Source organism: Alexandromys fortis, unplaced genomic scaffold (assembly GCF_014885135.2).
Source record: "Alexandromys fortis isolate MF-2015 unplaced genomic scaffold, M_Fortis_MF-2015_v1.1 scaffold_33, whole genome shotgun sequence".
NCBI lineage: Eukaryota > Metazoa > Chordata > Mammalia > Rodentia > Cricetidae > Alexandromys > Alexandromys fortis.
Window position 1 is genome coordinate 4,028,547 of NW_026067917.1, and position 13,864 is coordinate 4,042,410.

General features: G+C 39.2%; 1 long non-coding RNA gene across 4 annotated transcripts in view; it reads right to left on the reverse strand.

The window, feature by feature from the left end:
- LOC126500220 (uncharacterized) overlaps window positions 1-13,864 on the reverse strand; it is a 301,499-nt gene that overhangs the window by 137,012 nt on the left and 150,623 nt on the right. For all 4 annotated transcript variants that reach the window (XR_007591280.1, XR_007591279.1, XR_007591278.1 and 1 more), the window contains exon 2: window positions 1,293-1,528. This is a non-coding gene — a long non-coding RNA (uncharacterized lncRNA). The remainder of the gene's footprint in view (window positions 1-1,292; window positions 1,529-13,864) is intronic.

The window sequence follows — 13,864 nt, forward strand, 5'->3', positions numbered from 1 at the left end:
CAGAATCCAGCAGAGGTGCTGGAACACAGAAACTGAATCCGCAGCCGGAAAAGAGGCCGGCCACACGCTTTACATGGGCATAAATAGTATAAGAGGCCAAGCCCCAGTGGGTGGATAACTACTGGCTATAGGATTTCCTACAGCAAGAGGAGGAGAAGGAGAAACAGCAGCTGTGGAAGCTGTAGTATGGTATGTGGAGTCACAACGAATAGTACCTTACCACTCAGAGGCCAAGTTTAATTCCTCAGAATCTCTCAATCTTTGATTGAGACTTTGATTGCAGCATCTTAATTTTCCTCTTCTCCGTCACCAAGCCACAGACACATCCTTGCCTTTTACTTCTGTGGTCTCAGAACCACTCCTCCAGGGAGGAAGAACTCTCCATTTGTTATATCTCAAAACCACTGGAGAACAGTATAACATTGCATCTTAAAGTGCTCCCTGCATCTCAGAGAGAGACTAGACTAGTCATCCAATAGACTTGGGATTGTCTATAACTTAGCTCACCCCAGTGCCTTTGGCTTCCAGCGGCACAAATTGCAGAAAATTTTTCTGATACGTAGAATTTTAAATGTAGTGTTTTGTGTGATTTCTGACCTTGAGCAAAAGGCCAAAACCTGTGTCTGTTCCTGCTATTTGTCCTACACATCCAGTGTTGGTTACTTTTCTGTTGCTGTTATAAAAGATCCTAGCCAAGTGTGTTGTGGGGCAAAAGTTTACTTTGGGTTTGTGGTTCCAGAGGGAGCGTTCCTGGTGGGAGGGAGGCTTAGCGGCCGGAAACTGAAAGGATCATGTTCTCAACACACAGGCAGCCACAACAGACAGTAAGTGGGAAATACTGTGAGACCATGAAGTCTCAGTGCCTCCCCTCTATGATGCGCTGCCCTATAGCGAGGCTCCATAAGCAACACAAACAACACCACTCAAGGGGACCAAGAGTCTAGACACATGCACTTATGGGGGGCGTTTCTCATCCAAACCATCACATCTCTCTCCCAGACCCCCATAGGCTCGTGGCCACATCAGAATGAAAAATGTATTCAGCCCAACTTAAGAAGTCCCCATGGTCTAAGACAGTCTCAGCACTGCTTCTCTGCCCAAAATACCTGCTGAGATGCAAGGCAGTTTCTTTACTGTGACCCCCTGTACAGTGAAAAGGAAATTGTGTATTTGCAACATACAGTGGAACAAAATACACATCCCCATTCCTAAAGGGGGAAGTGGGGAATAGTGAGGAAATACTGAACCAAAACAAAACCAAAATTGAGCTGGGCAAACAACAAATTCTGTACCTTCACATTCAGTCGGTGTCTGGGGCTTTAGATTTAAGGGTTCTTAAACCTCCAGCTTTGTTGTCTGCAACACGCTTCTCTCTCATTGGCTGGATCCATGCCCTGTATCAAGCTCTCCTCAGCAGATGTCTCCAGGCTCTGGCAACTCCAACATCTGTCACCCAGTCTTCATTTCCACAGCCTCACACAAGGGTCTCCCACCACACAAATTGCCTGGCTTCAGTGGTTCTGTAAAACTGCAAGGGAAGACTCTATGAGCCTCTTGCTTGTTCATGTTCTCATCACCCCAGAGCTAGTACCAAGCTGAAGACCCTGCTAAGTCCAGCTGCCAGCTAGAGACACATTTTCTTTGTTTGTTTTTTTAGCTTATTTTTATTTATCATTTTTATTGAACTATATATTTTTCCCACTCCCCCTTCCACCCTCCTCTCCTGCCCCCCACACTCCCAGATTTCTAAGGAGATCTTTTTTTTTTTCTCCTTCCTAGGTAGATTTATGTATGCCTCTCTTAGGGTCCTCTTTGTTGTCTAGGTTCTCTGGGGTTGAGGATTGTAGGCTGGTTATCCTTTGCTTTATGTCTAAATGACCACTTATGCTTGAGTACATTTTATACTTGTCTTTCTGAGTCTGGTTTACCTCATTCAATATGTTTTCTTTCTAGTTCTGTCCACTTGCCTGCAAATTTCAAGATGTTATACTTTTTACTGCTGAGAAACACATTTTCAATAAGATTTTTATTTTTTTCAAGAAATTGATTCCTAATAGATCCATATCTATCACCATGCACAAAATTCAAGTCCAAATGGATCAAAGACCTAAACATAAAACCAACCACACTGAACCTTATAGAAGAGAAAGTGGGAAGCACACTTGAATGTATTGGTACAGGAGACCACTTCCTAAATATAACCCCAGTAGCACAGACACTGAGAGAGACAATTAATAAATGGGACCTCCTGAAACTGAAAAGTTTCTGTAAAGCAAAGGACACAGACAATAAGACAAAACGTCAGACTGCAAAATGGGAAAAGATCTTTGCCAACCCCACATCAGACAGAAAGCTGACCTTTAAAATATACAAAGAACTCGAGAAATTGATCATCAAAAGAACAAATAACCCAATAAAAATGGGGTACAGACCTAAACAGAGAACTCTCAACAGAGGAATCTAAAATGGCTGAAAGATACTTATAAGGAAATGCTCAACATCCTAAGCCATCAGAGAAATACAAATCAAAACAACTCTGAGATTCCATTTTACACCTGTCAGAATGGCCAAGATCAAAACTACTGATGACAACTTATGCTGGAGAGAATGTGGGGTAAAAAGAACACTTCTGCATTGCTGGTGGGAGTGCAAGCTGGTACAGACATTTTGGATATCAGTATGGTGATTTCTCAGAAAATTAGGAAACAACCTTCTTCAAGACCCAACAATACCACTTTTGGGTATATATCCAAAGGATGCTCAGTAGTGCCACAAGGACATGTGCTCAACTATGTTCATAGCAGCATTATTTGTCATAGCCAGAACCTGGAAACAACCTAAATCCCCTCAACTGAAGAATGGATAAGGAAAATGTGGTACATTTACACAATGGAGTACTACACAGCAGAAAAAAATGACATCTTGAAATTTGCATGTAAATGGATGGATCTAGAAAACATCATATTGAGTGAGGTAACCCAGAACCAGAAAGACAAATATCATATGTACTCACCCATAAGTGGCATTATATTTTAGACATAAAACAAAGAAAAATCACAATCCCAGAGAACCCAGACAACAATGAGGACCCTAAGAAAGACATATATGGATCTAATCTACATGAGAAGTAGAAAAAGACAAGATATTCTGAGTAAATTGGGAGCATGGGGACCATGAGAGAGGGTTGAAGGGGAGGGGAGAAGATGGGAGGGAAGCAGAGAAAAATGTATAGCTCAATAAAATCAATAAAAAAGATATAAAGAAATTGCTTCCTAAAAGCAAGCAACCCTTTAGGGTTTTTTCTTGTTCTTGTTCTTGTTGTTAATGTTCTTGTTTTGCTCTTGTTCAAGCAATTGCTTCTTTTGGGTTTTCTCCTTTCATAAATTGGAAGCTTAGCTGGATAAAATCTTACCCTAATGGCACCCTGTCCATTGTTTTAGGGAAAAACAGAAGGCCATTCCTTAATGGTGCTAAATTCATTAATAATTGAAAGATCTTTAACACTTGACTTTTCCTTAACAGTAACATTCCTACTATTCTTTTTCTCTCTAAACCACATATTTTAAATTTCTTCCTGCCCCTTTCGCTTTTGGTTTTCATTGTGCACCTCCTGCAAGAAGGCAATCAGTAACAACCCTTCCACAGACTCAACATTATGTGGCATTGAAATCGCCTCTGCCAGAGAAATTAGTCCACTATTTTTGCAATTTAGCCTCAGGCAAGTTCTTGGGAAAAGGCAGAAAAGCAGGTTCTTTACTCAATAAGTCCTTGCTTCCCCCGAAACCTAATGATCCAGGTCTCTCTCTATTCTCCGTACAGTATTCAATCAAATTTCAAACTCTTCCACATTTCTCCGAATTCCAAAATGGTCAGGGTTTTTTTTTTTTTTTTTTTTACAGAGACAGTCCACTCTCTGGTACCAACTTCTGTATTAGTTACTGTGGTGATGCTGACTCTGTATTGTGTTGCTGTGATAAAATGTGATGACCAAAAGCAACTATTGAAGAAAGAGGGTTTTTGTTGTTGTTGTTCATAGTTCCAGGGAGTGAGTCTATTAATAGTGGGGAGTCATGACAGCAAGCAGCCAAAACAGGAAATCTGAAAGATTACATCTTCATTACACAGGAATTAAAGAGACAGGGAACTAGAAAAAAAGTTCTATTTTTTTCTATAATATTTTTTCTTTATATTTTTTTTTAAAATACAAAGCCTGTAGTGATATGCTTCCTCTAGCAAGGCTCCATTCCCTCAAAGTTCCATGACCTCCTTCAGCAATGCCGTCAACTGGAGACCAAGTGTTCAGGAACATTCATCAATGGGGAACATTTCTCCTTTAAGCCACTACATCCTACATCCCCTCCCATCTTTAAGTACACTGCCTGGGTTGTTAAGTAAGCAACCTTGTGATTGTTTTAGTTCATTGTTTTAGGCTGAGTATCAGCACAAACATGGTATTTAAGAAGTGATGTCAGGAAATGCTTTTCAGTAGATAAGAAGCCTGAAAGAAGAAGAAAGTCAATGTAGCCTTTGCCGGTGACCACCAAACATTCTTGACACCTGAAGCCCAGTCTTACTGGGTCCACTCATCTTGATACCTGAAGCTCAGTCTTACTGGGTCCAATCATCGTGACACCTGATGCCCAGTCTTACTGGGTCCAATCATTCTTGACACCTGAAGTCTTACTGGGTATCTCCACACATTGGAGTCATCCTACCTGAGAAGCAAAGTCCCCATTTGTCATGTTGAGATCGTACTCAGAGGCATCATTTCTCTGGTCCCTATAACCCTGGCCTGCATGTTTACTGAGCATCTTCCATTAGCCAAAAAGAAGTCTCCGACAGAACAGTAGAGCGTCAATAAACTGGCCCTGCATTACAACTGTGTGTTACAAGGTGAGAAGACCTTCAAATCACCAATCCTCATCCCTATGCCTTCATAACTGCCACTTTGGTTTTCATGCTTTCAGAAACCTTTTTGGGAATTCTCCCTCTTCCAACATACCAATTGTGATATTTTCAATGTTGGAAGTTGTATGGCTCCTTTTGTATTGCACATGGTAGTCTGCCTTGGGCTGTGCCATTTATAGTGTGAGTTTGGGCTTTTGAGGACAAGATTAGCTATTCATCATTTTCCTATTACAAACTTTGCCCACAGTTAGTGCTCAATTAATATTGGCTGGATTAAATTGTGTTTCAAATTGAAAATGATTAAGCACAAAATGTACTTATGTTCTTCTCCACAGTGTGATTTTTATATACTTCTGCATCTTGGAAAATATTTGACAAATCATCTCTTTGGCTTCTTTAATGTGTTTTGGTCTTATACCCCCTTTAAATGCCTTGGAGGTGCACAAGACAAATATATCTTCATGTAATTTAAATGACAATCAGCAAGCTCTTTCCTCCTTATGAATATACAGGAAGCTGATGATCACAGCAGGTAACTGATGAGGCTAATCTTTCAATGTCCCAATAATTCTCCACTTGATTGCTTCTAGCGTGGGAGGATCACACGATCACAGAACCATCAGGCGATTTGATCAGGACCAGAATAGATTATTGATTGTCCTCGAGTGAATTGAGTGTCTGTGTAGGATGATGAGGTTGGCACGATATCTCAAGGGAAACCCGCAGAAAGAAATCAATATGGAGACTTCAGGTCTAAAGGAAAGTTCTATAAAATGCAAACCTAGGATTACTTAGTGTAGCATGCTACTACACTTAAAAATCTGTTATGACCAGCAGGCAGAAAGGCTGGCAGGTTCCCAATCTGTGACTGTTCTTGATTAATCTGCCTTTCCTGCTTCACTAAAGATTTTCTAAGCAGTAAGAATTCTTTATTTTTAATGTTAACAAAAATATTCCATTAGATGTTGTTTCCATTAAGTAGACAAAAGTATGCCGATGGCAAGACCTTTCCAGTGATTAAGGGCTATTAATATTCCCACTAATGATAAGTGATAAAAGCAAAATACACATGTATTGTAATTTTACCTTTATTTGTACTATAGTTTGAATAATGGCCATTTACACAATGAGATAATTCTACTTTCTGGGTTCAACAAAAATGGCTTCCTTATTCTAGGCTTCTTCTCTCATCTCTGATCTTTCCTTTTTTATCCTAGTATGTTCATAAGGAAGGCCTCTACTCTTTCTTATGAATTTCGTTAACTGGTTTGTAACACCTAAGAAAGGAGTTGGTAGTAAGGCAATCAGTTTGATTGGAACCCTGAACTCTCCAGTATGGGGGGTGTTTACCACACAGCCTTCTTCTGAAGTTCCTTGGTATGTTCACACGAAGGTCCCAGTTTCTGAGGATGTTGCACCTGCTATGCTGGGTTGGAAGCAAATGGATTTATGAACTGGTTTTAGAGTCTAAGAATCCACTCTCAGTCAGAGCCTAGTGCATTCTTCCAGATGCTTCTGTAGGCAGGGACCTCTTTCCCAGAAAGATCAAGGAACACTCAATACCTTCTACACACAGTCAACTCCATGGATTAAACTAATTTCTAAATGGAAGTTTCCCTTTCTTTGTTGACAGAGTCAGTCTCTTACTTTACATTTTCTCCATAAATAAAGCAAACACCAGCACACACACCCCAAATGTGTTAAGTTCTTTCAATGACTTTTAGTCCAAGAGCTTAAAATCACCTTGAGTTACTCATTCAACTTTATCAGACGCTAGACTTCTCTCTACAGGACCTTAAAGTCTCCTAACTTTAAAAAGCACTAACCTTCTCCTGCTGCCTATTCACCTCGCTGCTTGTTGTACCCTGTTCCTTCATTGCTTTGGCTTCTACTATCTGTCCATGTTTTGAGACTTTTTCTTTACTTACATCATAGTTCCTGAAGTCCTATTGTTCATTGAAAATGGTTTCAAATTAAGCTTGTCTTTCCATACAGTTGTACTTATGTTTTTCTTTGCCTCTTTACATTTCTCTTGAGTTTAGGTGATGAGGGATGGACAACATGGACCTGACCTTCTCTTGCAGAGGAAGAAAAATAATTCACAGTTCATCAAAAGCTCTCCACACCACTATGAAAATCTCTCCAGCTGAGCCCTCAGTATAGGTTAAAGGCTGTTGCTCTTACACTGTTTTCTTTATGTCTATGGTTTATAATACAGCTTTTGGGGGTGTCCTTTATAATCCTATCAGAACAAGAAATGCATCTAACAAGAAAGGAAGTTTCTCTTCTCTCTTAATATCAATAAATGTAGGAATACTAATTTAAAATACACAAATTAATAGAAAATATACCTCTTTTGCTAAGATTTTCTTGACAGCAAAGAAGAAAAATTCAAAGAGTGATTAGAATCATCATATTACATGCCCTTTCGACAATGGAAAGAGAATCAAGGCTTCAAAAATGATCATGTTATCATATTAAACACGATGGTAAAGTGGCTAGGAAGTATATGGGCAGTCCTTGAAAGACAAAGATTCTCCCAGTAAAGTCTGTTTATGCACACCCATCATGGTGTTGACGCCTTACTTCCATCATGGTAAGGAGACATTCTTTTCTCTCTTATGGAGAACCAGGAAGGCTCTTCCTCCAAAGAACAATCATGTGTATCTAACTGGAGGTCAAAGAACTCTTCCTGCATCTGCTGGTTTTCAGCTGAGAGCTGAAATCTCAATTGCCTTCAGCTCAAAATAATCCTTAGGCCAAAGTACCCTTCACTATCAGTATACATCTTGTTCAGGAACCATTCTAGAAGCTTTTCAATATAGTGAATATAACTGCCTTCTAAGGAAGTACTTGAGAGTGTCTGGGACTGAGAATAATGGAAGCCAGGTATGAGTTTACAACCTTGATCTTTCCATTTGAATGGCAGTATTCAGGGACAAGTAGGAAATATAGTTCAATAACTGCCCAATAAAATACTGCGTAACAGTCTGGTTAATGTTATCTTTGGAAATTACTAAGCAAATGAATGTAAATTCCCCTATCATCTTTGATAATAAAAAATATTCTACTAAAGAAAATATTCTGGCCAAGTAAGGCATACCTAATAGCCTTTTGTGATGACTAAAATTTTCTACCTAGGCAGAGGGCAGGTCATCCAGAGCCCTGGACAGCAGGGTGAGGAGCCTGTGCTTTATTTCAACTGAGATGGAAGGCACTGGATGTTTTCCAGCAGGGGAGACTCATATCTGATCCAGACTTTTAAAAGGTTCTTCTTGGCTGTTAAATGGAGAAGGGATGACAGAAGGACAAGAATGGCCATTATTAAGAGTCTAGTCTAGACAAAGAAGGTGAATTTTTGAATGCAGCTGGCGCCACCGAGGAGCTGGAAACACATCCCTGTGGATCTACAACCCAGTGGCAGAAGGACTTGATGTGCATCCCTCACCAAAATCCCGGAATAGATCTGAAGTCAGGCTGTGCTTAGCAATTTTTCTCTTACAGTCCACAATTTTGCCTCCACAAGACACACCTTGACTCATCTAACCATATGACAGTCCCTTGACCCAAGTCCTTAGTGGGAGTTAGTGTCTCTCTTCAGCAATAAGAACTGCACAACTCAGGAGGTGGAAAACAACATTCACAAAAGCTTATCATGCCAATAGGGGTATCCTTCTCTTTCATTTTTATGGCATGAGAACTGGGGATACCTTCTATTTTAAAATAAGATCTCTAAAACCAGCTGCATAGAAACAATTAGTATTGCACAAGATTTTTTTTCAACACTATTTTCCCCCTAGAGATAGAAAATAAATGCTAAAAAGAGGCAGGTCTTATTTTCCATGCCAGGAGCGTGTGCAGATTTATTTTTCCTACTTGGGACCAGCTTGATTCTTGGTTCTAGAATAGTTGAGCCTCTTGGTGCCCAGCTGTCTCCTTGACATCTCTGATGTCATCTCCATACTCCAGGATGAAGCATCTGATTGGACAGTTCACTTCCTAGGCAAGTGAGGAAGCTCCCCTTAGCCTATGAGAAGTAGAACAGCCAGATGGGAAAAAAAATCTCACAGTCAACAAACCATCACTGGCTTACATATGGCCCATGACCTGGAAGAAATAAAGTATTTTCCCCAAAATGCAGACTTTCTGCTTGTGATCCAGAAAAGGTACTTTTGAGATTATTTACCTGGACCTCCTCCCCGGAAGAGAGTTACTTATCACATATGATCTAATTTAAGTTTTCAAGTTCATTATTCATAAACAATCAAAACTTTTTTTAAAAAAAAAAACAAACTACAAACTAGACAGCAATGTGTAGACTTCAACAGATCAGCAACTGCAAATCACCTGTACCCCATGTTGATAAAATAGTGGATCCAAGGACTCTGAGGACCCAAACATTTCCAGGTTCCTTTACATCTTAACAACAATGGGAATGGCCAAAACCAAGACGTGATTGCCGTGCCTAACACCAACAGGGTGATCCTGACTTGTTTACAAATATGTTTGCATTGTTTCACTCCGTTTTCTATGTATGGTGCCTTTTAAATCACCTATTGTAAAATATTTAAAATGTTTTCCAATAACAGATGCTGAAAAGAGTCAAGTCTTGTGAATTGTCTTTCCTTTGCTTACTTCTGGTAGGTAGAGGGGTCACCATAACTCTGGGTAGGGTATATGAGCATTCTATAGGTCATCTTCCTCCACAAGCAGAAAGGGAACAAAGAGAAGTAAAGACTCTTTGTTTCTCCGACTTGTTGGCAGAGAAGCCTGATCCTCAGCCCTTTGGGGCAAGAACTTTCCTGAAATTCTCTGTATAACCACAATGATGGCTCCACCAATGTTGTCGATGGTTTACAAGATATCAACTATGATGCCAAACACAGTCCAAGCCATCTTTCTTAGAAGTTGCCATTGCCTATATTTCCAAAAGGCGGGGGGATCTCTATTGGAGTGACTGGGCTTATCCACAGAGTGACCGCTTACCACATTGGGGCTGACTGTGCTCTGATTGTCTTCACAAGTATAGCCTTTGCTACCTGAGTGTTTGCCAGTCCAAATTTCTTTGTTCCCTTTTAGAGCCGAGGGAGAAATGGATAGCAAGCCACTGAAGCAGCTGCATAGAAGCTCACACATCTATCCTCACTATCCTATTACCTCCCAGCTCAGTTATGACACAAATCTCAGCAATGGCCTCCTGTTTGTTTTTATTTTTACTTTTTGCCTCCCTGGCAGATTCTACTTTCTTTTTCAGCCCCTGTGAGGTCACCTATGTGCCAGACTCATGTCTGGGGAGAGTATATTTATCTCTGGGGCTAAGACAGAAGACATTGGAGGAGAAACATAAGTCACTGGCTCCTTTCCCATTTTTTCCCAGCTTCTATTAAAATAAATTAAATATTTCTTGTCAGAACTGGGTACTGTGGTTTTTAGGCTCCAGCTGAGGTAAATTAGTTGAATTGCTCATTAATTTTGATATTGTGACATGAAAGGAAAGCAGTTTGGGAAAGTGTGCATTTGTCTGATTAATTATTCAATGAGAATGAGGGCTATATTTCTTACAGCAGCAATTCTTTTAGCTATTTTATTTAGATTCACATTTTAAATAAACATGTAATAATAACCGAATAACTTCAAGATAATGGGAACATTACTAGGGTTCAAGACACTTTTCCGGAAGAGGAAAAAATTGCACTGACTAGCGCAATTTACCTAGCGCTGAGGAATAAACAGAAAAGGAGGGAGTAAGCTGGAGATGACCATGTCTGAATAAGGCATAATGCCTTGAAGGCGTCACCAGTAACAACCTGTTCCACTCTAATAGCTTACTATGCTTCCCAGCTTTATTTATTTTATCTTTATGTTTATATTGCTATAATGCAACATTATAATAATATGATTATAATATGTAACATATTATATTATGATAATACGATGTTACATTTTAACAACATAAGCATACGTCATTTCCTTCTAAACTTTCTTTAGGTTCTTAAGGGTTCTTTAGGGTTTTGCTTTACCCAGACATATAGCAGTACTTGGAAGCAAGTTTATGTTACTAGACAGTCACTGTTGGTCACACGATGAGGAATAACCATGTTGGTGTTGTTGTAGCAAATATGTCCTCAGTGGGATTTATTTTCTGTCTTCTTTGTCTCCGTCAGCTAGTTAGAACAGAGCTGTTTGTGATACCAGGTTGAAATGCACGTTACAACTTTCTTTCAGCTCTATACCAATTATAAGACCCTTCCCTGGATTCCATGTCTTTATGCCTGAGGATATAGGATCTCAAACAGTGTGGTGTGTAATCTGCCTAGATGAGAGAATTTTCTAACACTCTAATGGGTAAATTAACCAGGCATATTTAACATCTTTTAGCCTTTGAAATGTGTGTTGGCCCCTTCATAGAGTTATTTCATGTATTCTTTTCTAAAACGGTGTAAAAATAGGTATCATTGTCCTCACAGAAAAACTGAGATTCAAGAAAATGAAATAAATATCCCAAGAGCAAGTTGTTATGCCTTTAATAAAATAAAAATTAATTGCTCATTGGAAGTTTGAGTTTCAAGTAAGATTATCTTTTGGAACCACCATCTTCTTTAGAGTTTCTGTTGTTGTAATAAAAGACCATGACAAAAAGCAACTTGGGGGGGGGAATTTATTGCCTTACATGTCCAGGTAACAGTACATCACTAAAGGAAGTCAGGGCAGGAATCTGGAGGCAGGACCCAAAGCAGAGATCATAGAGGAACACCGCTTACTAGCTTACCTCTCATGTCTTGCTAGTCATGCTTTCTTACAGAACCCAGGACACCAGCCCAGGATGGTACTGTCCACCATGAGCTGGGTCTTCTCACATCAATCATCAGTCAAAAAAGGGCATCACAGACTTGCCCACAGACAAATCTGTTGAAGGCATATTTTCAATCCAGATTCCCTCTTTCAAAATGAGTCTAGTTTGTGTCAAGTTGACATAGCCAGCACAATTGATCCCTTGTTAACTTGATAAACAGACATATCACTACTCAATGAGAAACTTTCCTTTCTCATTTGTCCCCAATATAAAATGTTAATATTAATATCACAATATAAAACACATACAAATTTAATTGTCCCATAGTCTTTAAAAGTTCAGTCTCTTGAAAACATCCAATTTTTTTTCAATATTCACAGTCTCTGTAAAATTCCTAGAGCATCTCTAAAATACCCAAAATCTTTGTGAAACACTGTGATCTCTTAACTGTGGGCTCCTCTAAAGTCAAAAATAAGTCACCTGATTCCTTACTCCAAGAGGGGACAATCAAGGCACAGTCACAATCAAGTCACTCCAAAGCCAAAGTCCAACGTTGTAAAAATACTTGGTGCTCATTACCTCAGATCCACTCACCATCCTCTGGGCTCCAGAGGGCTTTGGTGGTGGCACTTCTCTGACTCTTCCATTTGAAGCACACACAGCTTATCCCGGATCAGGCTAGATCCACTCCACACCTGCCGCTGTCCTTGGTAGTCTTCCCTGGTACAACCTTGTCTTGTTCCTGATTTTAGTGGAATTGCTTTGGATTTCTGTTCCCTAAACTTGATGTTACTGTATATTGCTTGTAATTTGTTTAGGTATGCCCCTTGCATCATGATCTTCATGACTTTTATCATGAAGGGGTATTGGATTTTGTCAGTGGTTTTTTTAACACCTAATGAGATGGTCATGCTCTTTTTTTTTTCTTTCAGCTTGTTTATATGGTTGATTACACTGACAGATTTTTGTATGTTGATACATCCCTGCATCTCTGGGATGAAGCCCACTTGATCATGGCAGATGATCTTTTTGAAATGTTATTGGATTTGGTTTGCCAGCATTTCATTAGCCATTTTTTGCATCAACATTCATGAGGGAAATTGGTCTCTAATTCTCTTTCTTTATTGGGTCATTGTGTGACTTGGGCATCAGGGTAACTGTGGCCTCATAGAAAGAATTTGACAATGTTCCTTCTGTTTCTATTTTTGTGGAATAATTGGGAAATAGCTCTTCTTTGAAAGTGTAGTAGAATTCTGCACTAAAACTGTTTGTCCCTGCACTTTTATTTAGAGAGACTTTTAATGAGTACTGCTACTTCTTTAGGGGTTGTAGATCTGTTTAAATTGTTTATCTGATCTTGATTTAACTTTGTTAATTAACTCTGTATCTATCCAGAAAATAGTCTGTTTCTTTTTAGATTTTCCAAGTTTGTGAATTACAGGTTTTTAAAGTATGACCTAATGATTCTTTGGACTTTCTTGGTTTCTGATGTTATGTCCCCCTTTTTGTTTCTGATTTTGCTAAGTTGGATATTCTCTCTGTGTGTTTTAGTTAGTTTGAATGAGAATTTATATATTTTGTTGGTTTTCTCAAAGAACCAATTCTTTGTTTTATTGATTCTTTCTATTGTTCTCTTTGTTTCTATTTGATTTCAGTCCTTAGTTTGATTGTTTCCTACCTTCTACTCTTCCTGAGTGAATCTGCCTCTTTGTCTTCTAGAGCTTTCAGGTGTGCTGTTAATTCACTAGTGTGAGATCTCTCTAAATTCTTCATGAAGGCATTCAGTGCTCTGAATTTTCCTCTTAGCACCACTTTAATCATGTCCCATAAGTGTGGGTGTGTTGCACATTCATTTTCAATGATTTCTAGGAAATCTTTAATTTCTTTTTCTATTTCTTTCTTGACCCAGTGGAAACTCAGTAGAGAGTTGTTCATTTTCCATAATTGTAGGCTTTCTATTGTTTATGTTATTGAAATTCACTTTAATCTATGGTGGTCTGATAAGATAAAGGGGGGTTATTTCAGTTGAGACTTGCTTTATGGATGGGTATATGGTCAATTTTGGAGAATATTCCATGAGGTGCAGAGAAGAATGTATATTCCATTGTGTTTGGGTGAAACATTCTGTAGATGTCTGTTAGGTCCATTTGAGTCATAACTTTT